Source organism: Silene latifolia, chromosome 4 (genome assembly GCF_048544455.1).
Source record: "Silene latifolia isolate original U9 population chromosome 4, ASM4854445v1, whole genome shotgun sequence".
Lineage (NCBI taxonomy): Eukaryota > Viridiplantae > Streptophyta > Magnoliopsida > Caryophyllales > Caryophyllaceae > Silene > Silene latifolia.
This window is the reverse complement of record NC_133529.1, coordinates 29,497,505-29,511,286: the sequence shown is the minus strand read 5'-3', so window position 1 is coordinate 29,511,286 and position 13,782 is coordinate 29,497,505.

Here is a 13,782-nt window from a genome sequence, read left to right as displayed (position 1 = left end):
ACTCCTTATAAGGCATATAACATCAAATTGCATAAGCATGACATTTGTCTCTTAGTACCTGTATGCATTCGGTTTGTGGCGGTGACACATGTGGAGAGGCAAATCTCCTTTTCTCGTCTTTTTACCCTTGAACTGCACTAGCCAAATTGACCTATTTTGACCCATTTATTAACTACAATCCTAAAATTAGCCTACCTTAGTCAAGCTAGTTTATTTGTTAATTGTGGGTATGTGTTTCTCGTCAGTTGGTATTTGCATTTTGAGAATGAGAAGAGGGTTGAAAAGAGAAGGGAGAAAAAAAAAACAAAAAGAAAAAAAAAAGTTGAAAAAAAATCAGCATGAAAAAGAAATGAAAAAAAAAACGGCTGAAGAAAAAAGAAAAGAAATTGTGTCGATCTTACTCCCATGTTGGTCTTTATATATTACGAGGAGTCATGTTTTAATGTCGAGAGTGAGTTTTTGCCGCATTTGGCATTGTTTCTAATTTCATATGTTGGGTATACAAAGCGGAATAAGCTTTTTATTTGGTTACGGTTATACTCCCTTGGCTTTACCTCCACATTTCCAAATCGTTTTGCCTCTTTTTACCCAATTACCTCACCTCACACTATATGTAAGTCCTCGGCATGTGTCTTGATCCTGTTTAGTTGGAATGCATATGTATGGTTGGTAGAGATAATTATCATGTTAGACTGCATGCATGTTTTTATAGGTTGTAGTTAGGTGAGTGGCTATATTTCTTTCTATCTTACGTTATATACTCACCATGTTCTATAACGAGTGATGAGTGACCCGTGAGAGTCCCATATATACGAGTCTTGCAAGGTTGAAGGTTCAGTAAGTTGTTTCATACGTATAACTCGTTTCCAATTGATTTTGTACATTGGTTTTGGCTGTTTGCATTAAATTGGTTTGGGCGCGTAAAGCATAGTTAGCTCTGAGATTGTCTACTGTTCCATTAGTTGTTTTTGTCCTTAGTCTTTGCTTGCTTGGGGACAAGCAAGGGTTTGGTTTGGGGAGGTTTGATGCGTGCAATTTACATACGATATTTCCTTTCATTTAGCACGCATTTTCATGGTTTATTCGACCATACGCTATTATTTCCTCTCATTTCTCGCTACTGGGTGAGTTGTGTGACTTGTGCAGGTTTTAGGTCCGAATGTACGATTATGAGCCAAAACCCATTAATTAAGGAAGGAGATGAGTCCGTGTTCGACCTTGTGTTGGAGCTGTAGACGGACGACTGGTGAAGAGTTGATGTGTCGATCGACAGGACAGGTGTGTCGATCGACAAAGAAAGATGGTCCATCGACATACATGTCATCGTCACAGGAAGATTTACTTTTGGAGCTATTAGTGTCTATCGATCGACTTAATGTTGGTGTCGATCGACAAGGTCCAAGTGTGTCGATCGACAGGGGTCGAGTGTCGATCGACAGAGGAGGATGGCCCATCGACAGACTTGCCATCGTCACAGGAAGTTGAATTTTTGGGGCTATTAGTGTCTGTCGATCGACTTAATAACATTAAGTCGATCGACAGGGTTCAAGTGTGTCGATCGACAGAGGTTGAGTGTCGATCGACATATGCTTCATTGGCCGAGATTTAGCTCGTGTTTGGGCTTTATTTACCAATTTGTTTTATCTCTTTGGACTTATTATAAAAACACTAGAAAAACAATTTATTACGTTATCTTTATCTTTTGCCTTGAACTACTAAAAACTCAATTACGTAGAACTTTTCTACAACTTTTAGATCTAAACTTTGTGATGTGAGTGTCGTTGGGGCTCTCAATCAAACACAATTTATAATACTCAACAAACTACTAGTTAGCGGTAAGTCGAGGTCGATCCATGGGACGGTGTGCTTTGGGTTCTAAGTCTATCTATCTCAATTTATGCTAGTGTCACAATTTGGTTGGGTTTGTAGTTGTGTCTAAACTAATGCAAGCAATATAGTGAAACAAGCAATAAAGGAAAGATGTAAACAAACGATTAAAAGTGCTAGGATATCATGGGGTCATGGGGGATTCATGGTGTTGATCATACAAACATGTTTACAAGGTTGCAAGCAATTAATGTTGTGGAGAAACCGAGTTGGGTTATGTCTTACGGTTCATAGGAAGAGTTGGGTCCCGGAGCCGAATCGATTAGATTGTACAACACCTACAAGTCGACTTACTTTCCTCCTAATCAACTTCTATGCATGGTCTAACAAGACTCGAGTTGGTTTATATCTTACAAGTCAAGTTGAGTAGATAAGAGATGGTAAAAAATGCAAGGATTCATAGGCTTGGCATTTCATCAAACATAACATGTGCATAAAGTTGACATCACAACAAGCAAGCAATTTAATCATGTGAACATATTAGATTAAGCATGAATCAATCCCATGTTGGTTTCCCTTAATTACCCACTAATCCTAGCTAAGTAACTACTCACTCATCATCATGGGAAACATGTCACTAATGGTGTCAATCACCACAACAAGTATAAACATGATAATAGAATGAAGAAATGAACAATAAAGATTAAAGAGTAAAGTAATTATACCAAACTTGAGGTGATCCAAATAATAATGCAAAGAATAATAGAAGAACTTGATGATTGATGGAAGGTTGTCAATCTCCCAATAATAACCTAATAATCTTCAATTACCCAATAATAAACTTGAATAATAAACTTGAACAATAATTAAGGAGAGATTAATGTGAGATTTGTGGAAAGATTAAAGAGTAATCTATTCTAATCTACTCCTAATCTAATCTAAGAGAATTTCCTCTTAAAAACAACATATTTGATTAATTACAAAGATGGGGTATTTATAGTAGAAATTAGGTGGGATGCATTAGGTTAACTAAGGGCTAAACTAGTAATTACACTTTTGAGATTTGAGCAAGGAGACTCCGGTATTTTTCGGAGGAAGGGAGTCTTTCTTTGAAGCTTGGAGAAGACGAAATCATGCTGTGAAGGAATCCGAGCGGATTAAGGTCGGGACGGGCGGATTCTGGCGATGGAATCCGAGCGGATTCAAGAGAATCCGGGCGGATTGTGGAAGGGGAATCCGGGCGGATTGTAGGGAATCCGGGCGGATTCTCCTCCAGATGAAATTTCTTGTTTTTCCCAGCCGGAAAGACGGGCGGATTGGGGACAATCCGGGCGGATTAGGGGAAGACGGGCGGATTGGGGACAATCCGGGCGGATTAGGGAAGACGGGCGGATTCTGCGAAGACGGGCGGATTCTGAATGCGAGCTTCTTTGTTTGACCTCGGATTGTAAAACGGACGTCATTTTCTCATACGGACTCCTATTGGAGTGATTCAAAAGCCTAGATCGCTTGTTTTTTCGACGCCGTTCCATCTAACATATTTTCAGAGCCAAAGGAGAAACTATTGGTTTGCGTTCCGAGCCATTTTCTTCATGAAGTGCCTTCCCTCTCGTCATTCTTACTTTTAACCCTTTGATCCTTCTACATACACTTTATTCCTACATCTTTGGTCATCATTCTTGCCTCCTCTTTATACTAGTCCATCTAATATCATCAATTAGCTTCCAAATATGCACGAAAGACGGGAATTTCCGCCTTATTATCTTCTTTTCTACAAAACATATGAAATGCGATAGAAAAGCAAATAGGAAGGTTTTGACGGATAAAATGGCCATAAAATGCTATAATAGTATGCAAAATAGGCTCAATTAGGGGACTAAATGTGCGCTAATTATGGTCACATCAAATATCCCCAAACCGAACCTTTACTCGTCCCGAGTAAAGAGGTGACTAAAACTAGACCTTTATTTAAACTAACCTAATAAAATAACCGATATGAGACAATTAGCGGGTCTCACTCCGCCCCTTCAACTCACAACAAGACAACCATGAGGTAGGATGCCTTCTTGCAAGGCAAGGTGGGTCTTGCCAAAATGGCGACACATCCAATCATTAAGCACACAAAATCAAGTAATGGATGCATCTACAAAAGAATAGCCACTTTCCTCATCTAAGTGGCGGAAATTATCTACAAGGGAAGCAATTCAAGGGTACACACTCCTTCATAGATGCAATTTCTTCAAACTACTAAGCCTAGAAGGATACCAATAAATCACCTCCAAATTGTGTCAAGCTAGGGTACCTTTGTCCTCAATCGTTAAATGCTTTTGTCAAGAATAGACTCCCTATGGTGTTAGAAACACTGGAGGATCGCGGAATTCCCCCTCTTGCCTAGACAAGAAGAAGGGTCGTCCCCTCTCTACCATGCACAAAAATAGATATGATGGATAAAGGGATCAATAGATATTTGAGTTTCACTTTGGGAGTTTGCTTTTGTTTTTGTTTTTCCCCCCAATTTCTTGTGGCATTTGACATTTGAGAACACTTTCTTTGCCATTTCTTTTTGATTTTTGGCATTTCAACACTTGACAACTTTCAATTTTTTTGCATTTTCTTTTTGAACATTTTCAAAGTCACCCCAATTAGTAACGAGGGTGCCTTGTATTTGAAGCTTAGGAGTTCTATTTTTGCTCCTCTTTTCATTTGATGCATTTTTGCAAACTTTCTTTCACTTTTCATTTCATTGAACTCAAATTGATTTCTTTTTGTGCCCATTCCCTTTGATGACAAAAATGTATGGTAGAACATGGATGAATGATGGAAGTATGCATGGTTTCAAGGGTCACCTTGGAATAAACGGTAGCCAAGGAGTTATCACACCACAAGGTACTCTTGACTCGGCCTTAATCCATGGGTCAAAGGATACTAGCATGACACATCCTAGGGTGTTTTACAAGCATTCTAACAAGCAAAGTCTTAAGAATAAAAAGCATCTACTAGGGCCTATATACACTTGTCAAGCTTCCCAAATAGACGGTTTCACAAAATTTTTCTAACATGCAACTACATGCCATGATGCAACTAGCATATACACATCCTAATGCATGTGATTCTACCAACTAATATGCCATATAAACTAAATGCAAGTCCTAAGTTCACATTGTTTTTACCGCATCAATCAAAATAAAGCCACATAGTCATTAACATAAAGAGAAAAAAGGAGATTGGAAAGATTATACCATGCGGTCTTCAATATCCTCATGTCTCGGATGTGGCGTAGTCAATCAATGTGAACAAGGATGAAACAAACACAATATATACAAGACAATATATACAAAGGAAATGAACTTGTTTTTGGTTTTTCAAATTTTTCAAATTTTTATGGTTTTTGTTTTTATGAAATTAAAGAACATATTTTTGTGATTTTTCGAAATTTTTCAATTTTTATGTATTTTTGGAATATAAATTCCCATCCCCCACTTTATTTTGGACATTGTCCTCAATGTACATGTAGGAGTAGGAATGAAAAAAGAAAAACATGTTTTTGGATTTTTGATTTTATGGAAATTGAAGTACAAATGCAATGATATGATATGAATGAATGCATGCTCTAACTAAGTGCAATTCTATATGACATATATAACAAATGAATGCAATCTAGACTATACTATATGATGCATGATTTCTAGTAAATTATGGTCACCTATGATCAAACCTCCCCAAACCAATTTAAACACTATTTCTAGTGTAGAAAAGAATAGGATTGGTCATTAGTGACTATGCATGAATTTTAATATATATGCAACTATCTACATGAATCATGTGAGATATATACAATGAAACTATACTATATAAACTAACTAATGCAAATGAAATATGAAATATAATACAAATGCAAGCTAAATGTATACGTATATAACTAAATGCAAGTGTAAATGTAATGCAAAGACAAAGAAAAGGGTATCTTACAAATGGTGGTTTGAGAGAGGACTCCACCAAACTATGTTCAATTTGTAAAGGTTCTTGTCCATAGAGCTCAAGGCTCTTAGAAGAAGATCAAAAGCTTGTGAACAAGCTCCAAATAAGCACAAGTATGGTTTGCTTAACTTCAAGACGAAGCTTGGCCAAGGGACTTTGTCATTCATTCTTGTTTTCTTCCTCTTCTTGGCACTTGGATATTCACGATGCTTCAAACCAATAAGCCCATGATTCTTGTCATCATAAGGTAAGAAGTATGGTTCATGGTTGCCCGGAGACTTCCACTCACTACCCTCTCTTTCACTTTCGGTGATGATGATAGCACTTTGATTTGTCAATCCTTCCAAAGTAGAAGGAGAATTCTCATAACATTGATGATCGGATACCTTAGGAGTTGAGATTGTGGGTGCCAAACCTCCACAAGCACGTTCATTTGCAATTTTGTTCTTGAGCTTCTCCACCAAGTACCCTTTATATGATGTTTTGACCTTTTGGATAAGGTCCACCATATCACCTCCAACAATCATAGGTTCCATGGTGGGTGCGAAAAGGTCTTCACGGTCAATAGGAAAGAGGAATTCATCTTCTTCATGGAAGCATACCTCAAACTTCTCAAGGATGGGCTCCTCAAGTAAGGCAATCTCACAACTCCATTCCTCTTCTTCATTGCAAGACAAATATCCCGCACAAGCTTCTTCCATAGGCTTGTCATCGTCGCTATCTCCATAAGAATCATAAATGGGGGCTTCACTCTTCTTCACCAACTCATTCTCCAACACCTCAACATCTACTTCAAATGACACACCCTCATACTCACAAAGGCTAAGAGTATTTGGCTTACTCAACCTCATGTCTTCATCATCAAATACCACACTTTCATACTCACAAGAGCCCAAAGAGGTTGGCTCTTCCCACTTCTCATCAAAGGTAACTCCTTCAAACTCACATTCATGGTCAATGTCCAAGGAGTGGTGGGGGGTGGTTTCTTGGGTTGCCTTTGTTTGGGCAATTTGAATCTCCAACTCCTCAACTTGGGTAACAATGCCTTGAAGAACATTGTCCCTATTTTGGCTTTCCTCTAGCATTTGTTTGAAGAAGTTTTGTTGATCTCCCATCATTTGGAGAATCACATTTTCAATGGGTTCATCTTCTTGTTGTGGGTAGGTGTGAAAGTGGTTGTATTGTGGCAATTGAAATTCATTGTGAAATGGGTATTGGGTGGGTGGTTGTTGTGGATATTGGATGTGATGATTTTGGTGGGAAAAATTAGGGTAGTGGTTAGGATTTTCGTTGTAAAAATAATAAGGTAGGTTTGTATTGACTTGCTCCTCAAACTCCCCATACCCATAGTCATACTCAAAAGATCCACCACATACTCCATGTACCAAGTCTTGGGTCATCATCATAACTAGGACAAAGATATAACTACAAACAAGGAAACTACAAGAAAATGGTAAAAACAATCCTTGAGGAACAAGTTCCTCAAGGTTAAAGCAAAATAAAAATAGACAAACAAGTAAGAACTTAATCACATAGCACCATCCCCGGCAACGGCGCCATTTTGATGTGAGTGTCGTTGGGGCTCTCAATCAAACACAATTTATAATACTCAACAAACTACTAGTTAGCGGTAAGTCGAGGTCGATCCATGGGACGGTGTGCTTTGGGTTCTAAGTCTATCTATCTCAATTTATGCTAGTGTCACAATTTGGTTGGGTTTGTAGTTGTGTCTAAACTAATGCAAGCAATATAGTGAAACAAGCAATAAAGGAAAGATGTAAACAAACGATTAAAAGTGCTAGGATATCATGGGGTCATGGGGGATTCATGGTGTTGATCATACAAACATGTTTACAAGGTTGCAAGCAATTAATGTTGTGGAGAAACCGAGTTGGGTTATGTCTTACGGTTCATAGGAAGAGTTGGGTCCCGGAGCCGAATCGATTAGATTGTACAACACCTACAAGTCGACTTACTTTCCTCCTAATCAACTTCTATGCATGGTCTAACAAGACTCGAGTTGGTTTATATCTTACAAGTCAAGTTGAGTAGATAAGAGATGGTAAAAAATGCAAGGATTCATAGGCTTGGCATTTCATCAAACATAACATGTGCATAAAGTTGACATCACAACAAGCAAGCAATTTAATCATGTGAACATATTAGATTAAGCATGAATCAATCCCATGTTGGTTTCCCTTAATTACCCACTAATCCTAGCTAAGTAACTACTCACTCATCATCATGGGAAACATGTCACTAATGGTGTCAATCATCACAACAAGTATAAACATGATAATAGAATGAAGAAATGAACAATAAAGATTAAAGAGTAAAGTAATTATACCAAACTTGAGGTGATCCAAATAATAATGCAAAGAATAATAGAAGAACTTGATGATTGATGGAAGGTTGTCAATCTCCCAATAATAACCTAATAATCTTCAATTACCCAATAATAAACTTGAATAATAAACTTGAACAATAATTAAGGAGAGATTAATGTGAGATTTGTGGAAAGATTAAAGAGTAATCTATTCTAATCTACTCCTAATCTAATCTAAGAGAATTTCCTCTTAAAAACAACATATTTGATTAATTACAAATATGGGGTATTTATAGTAGAAATTAGGTGGGATGCATTAGGTTAACTAAGGGCTAAACTAGTAATTACACTTTTGAGATTTGAGCAAGGAGACTCCGGTATTTTTCGGAGGAAGGGAGTCTTTCTTTGAAGCTTGGAGAAGACGAAATCATGCTGTGAAGGAATCCGAGCGGATTAAGGTCGGGACGGGCGGATTCTGGCGATGGAATCCGAGCGGATTCAAGAGAATCCGGGCGGATTGTGGAAGGGGAATCCGGGCGGATTGTAGGGAATCCGGGCGGATTCTCCTCCAGTGAAATTTCTTGTTTTTCCCAGCCAGAAGACGGGCGGATTGGGGACAATCCGGGCGGATTAGGGGAAGACGGGCGGATTGGGGACAATCCGGGCGGATTAGGGGAAGACGGGCGGATTCCCGAAGACGGGCGGATTCTGAATGCTTCTTTGTTTGACCTCGGATTGTAAAACGGACGTCATTTTCTCATACGGACTCCTATTGGAGTGATTCAAAAGCCTAGATCGCTTGTTTTTTCGACGCCGTTCCATCTAACATATTTTCAGAGCCAAAGGAGAAACTCTTGGTTTGCGTTCCGAGCCATTTTCTTCATGAAGTGCCTTCCCTCTCGTCATTCTTACTTTTAACCCTTTGATCCTTCTACATACACTTTATTCCTACATCTTTGGTCATCATTCTTGCCTCCTCTTCATACTAGTCCATCTAATATCATCAATTAGCTTCCAAATATGCACGAAAGACGGGAATTTCCGCCTTATTATCTTCTTTTCTACAAAACATATGAAATGCGATAGAAAAGCAAATAGGAAGGTTTTGACGGATAAAATGGCCATAAAATGCTATAATAGTATGCAAAATAGGCTCAATTAGGGGACTAAATGTGCGCTAATTATGGTCACATCACTTTGCATTCTCTCTTCATTACTCTTGGGGATTATAGGTAATTTAATTAATCTTTGTTCTTTCATCTCTATTGTTCTTATTGCTTACTTTCTGTTCCATCTTTATTATCATTATTAGTTTTAAGTTTAATTTCTTCTATCATCGTTTTATCACGAATTCATCCCTTTTAATTATTACTATCGTTTTCATTATTATGAACATGTCCAGCTAATTTCTCTGCTAGGATTTAGGGGAGCCAATGAATTTATGACGGTTGTTAATTAGGTTTTAGATTTGTCAATTACTTTATGCCTTTGTTGTTAATTGTAGCATTAAATCGTGATTAGTCAGTTAATGCGCATGATTGATTAATTGATCCGGTAAACCCCGACCTAAGATCAAGAGCCTGGTGAGGGTTAGACCTGCTACAAATATTAGAGTGCCCTAATAAGTTGCGAGTGCCCGTTAGAAGCATTCTAGGGTAATTAACGATCCGAGAGGACCTTTTCACTACCCTTTAGACCGATATTTACGACTGATCTGTGACTTAGATAATGTCGTTAGACATTCATTGGTGAACCGACAATACTAGTTTTTCTCTCCATACTCTTATACTCATTCTCTTATCCTTTATTTCTCTTCTCTTCACTATTTGTAGTTTAGCAAACAAAATCAAACAACCCCGAATTTGTTACCTAGACAAACTTTAGTTAGCAAGTAGAGCACATTTTAGTCTCCATGTGGCTACGATCCCGACTTCCCTAGCTATATTATTTAGAGACCAGTTGGTTATTTTTGATAGGTTGCGACAGCCTCATCAGTAATACCGGCCGGAAGCATAGAAAGCCGTGGTTGGCTTGGAATGATCGAAAAGTTTCACCATCTTTCTAGTTGGAGATGGTGGTGGTGGTGGTGGAGATGATGAACTAAAAACCTCCTCCTCTTCAAAAGCTTTAAGATCGTCTAAGTAAGACTTTTTTGCACTTTAAATTTGCACGGGAGAAGCGGCTTCTTTAATTTCTTCAAAAAAGCGTCATCTTCTACGCAAAGTTTTCTCGGGCTCGAAATCCGGTAAAAGCCAATATCCAATACGAGAAGACCTGGGCATAAGACAACAATCTCAAGAAATTTGTAAGTAACGGTCTCAAGGAACAAGTGTTCCTCAAGACAAATGAAACAAGATAGAAATCAACAATTCTAAACGCTATAAAATCGTACTCCCTAGCAACGGCGCCAAAATTTGTTAGGCTTTGTGGCACACCTAATCAAAGATAAATTTCCCTTGGTAGAAATTAATGCACGAGGGGTCGAATACAAGAGGCGAGAATTGCGTTATGAAAAGCTATGAATAGACTTCCATCAAGGTCGATTACGATTGATTGGTTTGTTTGGTTTGGTGATTAGACTATAAAACGATGTAAATATATATGATAAAGGAGTCTAGGGGAGTCGGGTCACACATTCAATTGTATATATATGTTCATGTTAAACTCGGAATAAATAACATTGTCAAATGTTTAGGCTAAAGACAAGCACCTCTCGGCCTTATTGTCAACCATAGACCGAGTCCTAGAGAAATCTCGCTATGACTAGGTCGTTCTACTAATATATGCTTAGTCTAATTTGATTTCGTGTCGTTCGACTTATAGAACGAATTAACAATCTTAATCGATGAATATGGCCACTAAACAAAGATTAATCATGACGATGCAAACATGTGATAGAAACAAATAGACAATATTACATCAACCTAATTTAACATATACAAATATTAATCATGCATGGCTTCCTTAATCCCTAGACAAAAGGAACTACTCACTCATATTGGAAATGAAACTAACAATGTATGATGAAGTAAACATACTGAATGTGAGATTATGAATATGGAATAACAAATGACTAATATTGTTATGAAACTAATAACTAAATAACAATGCAAATGTAAAATGATTAACTAAATAACTTGTAAAAGAAATAACAAAAGCAATAACGTAATGTAGAATTAGAATTACCAAAATGAAGAACTTATATAAGAACTTGCAAAGGAAGAACAAACTCAAACCAAATGACTTGAAAGGATAACTTATATTGAAATGTGGAATGATTAACAAAATGTTTAACAAAGGAAAGCTTAACAAAATGTAAACTAATATGAAAACTAAGAGAGAATTTGTGTGCTTATGGCTAAAAGAGTGTAAAATGATGTAAGAAAGATATCCTACAATGATGGATTAAGTCCCCTATTTATAATAAAATAGGGGCATAACGTAAAACTCATGGGGCAAGGAAACCCCGATCGGAACCGAGTGAATCCGGCCATTTTTCCTTAATTTCTTGATTTAATGCTAAGGGGATCCAATATTTGCGATAAATGCCCCTTAATTCACCCGCGTAAATGCTTAATAACACAACTTAAGAGCATCCAAAGAGCATCCTAAGCTTGATATTTTCCACATGAATTTGGACTTCTCTTTTGGGCTCCTTGTATGATCATTTTGCATTATCAACCCATCCTTCATACTTCTTGTTTGGGTTTGGAAATAACCAAAACACCCTTCCAGGGCCATGCTTGGTCTTGTTAGCCTCGTGAACTCGTATGCTTGCTATTTGACGGTAAAAAGCTACTAAAAGCTTAATTTCCTACAAAACACAATGAAACAAGCAAATACAACTAGAACACGAAATTAACTCACATAATCACTAATATTAGTGTAAATAACATGTAAAAATAGAGCTAAAATGGGGTAAAATCATATATAAAATGCACACATCATCTGTATATTATTTTTGTCCTTTGTGTTTATGTTTATTCATGTGCCTTGACATTTTCTTATGACAAAGGTTAATTCCATCCCTGCCTTACCTAAGGCGTCTGATAACCTGGAAATTTGGGGTAGAATAATGGGTCGTAGTAAATTTTAACATGTCAATTAAGCAAAGAGATAGGCAAACATAGTGTCATATAGCAACCGTACACAACACAGCATATAAAACAAATACTAACGATCAAGGTTATAGTAACCTTAACCATAACATGAACTCTATATGTGAGGTTATACTAGCCTCGACTATAATTTCAACAAATAATTTTGAGGTTATACTAACCTCACCCATAACCTTGACACGAAACTCAGAGTTATACTAGTTCCAACCATAACCTTGAGCCATAATCCCAAGGTTATGTTAGTTCCAGCCATAACCTTAACTCGTTTCCAAAATTGTAGTAGTTTTAGCTTTAAACTCGCTTCATATTTTCATGATTATACCTGTTTCAGCCATAACTTGAGTTGTAACTCGAGGTTGTACTAGCTTCAGACATAACCTTGAATCCTATTTTCAAGGTTATACCAACTTCAGCTATAACCCTAAGTAACACTCATGGCCGCATGTCTTGTTGTCTAAAGTTTCACTCGTGAACCCTAGTTGCGCACAAGACACACATAACGACGCGTAAACAACATACGCATAAACAACATACGCTTCGCAATTAGGACAATAAAACATGTACAAATGTATGAAACATTTTATTCATGACGATAAATCATCAAACGTGTACTAATCATACAAAGCAATTATTAAATCATATTGATTACATCAATTGGTATAAACACAATTAAAAGAGAAATACCTAGTTACCTTATTAGCAATTAATGGTGCACAATAACGAAAACTTTCATGAAAAACACGATCAACAAGACTTGTCTCCAACACGTGTCAACGTCCCAAAAACCAACTCAAGAAATGCCCAAACCAAAAATCCATGAAAGCACCATAAAAGACTCTTCCTTACCCCTCAATCCATCTAATTCTTTACCTCTCACTCCCCAAGGTATGAGATTTCATTACCCTTATTAGCCTTCAACCACCTTATTCACCTACCACCACATTTGCGATTACCACCACACCAGCCACCACCATGACGCCATCGCCACCACCAGTACCACCACGACTCCACCGCCACCATGCCATGACGCCACCACCTTCTCTCCTAAACCACCCGCACACCAAAACAAACCACAATCCACAAATCTTCTTCCCAATTGTAACACCCCAATTATCCAGCCAAGATAATTGAAGCATTACCATCTCGGTTTCTCAAGGCAGTGAAATCGGAATTACAATTAAGAAACTTTATTGAATAAATAACAAGTTTAGTTATTACAAACATAAACTAATGAATATATGAAATACAACTCGTCTACGACTAAGTCATCTACGTAGTGACTATGTATTCGACTCCAAAGTCCATAGCACGGCCCGAATCCCAATCACGTCAACAAGCAAACCTATAATTAACCTGCTCCTCATATGATCAGAAATATCATATGGATCGACACAGGTCACCCCGGAAATAGGTGATAATTACACAGACACAACAAAAGTCAGTTTCAATAAATAAATAAATAAAGTGTGGCACGACTCGAGTGTGTGAGCATGCAACATGACTACAACATGAATTAACCCCTATCAAACAACC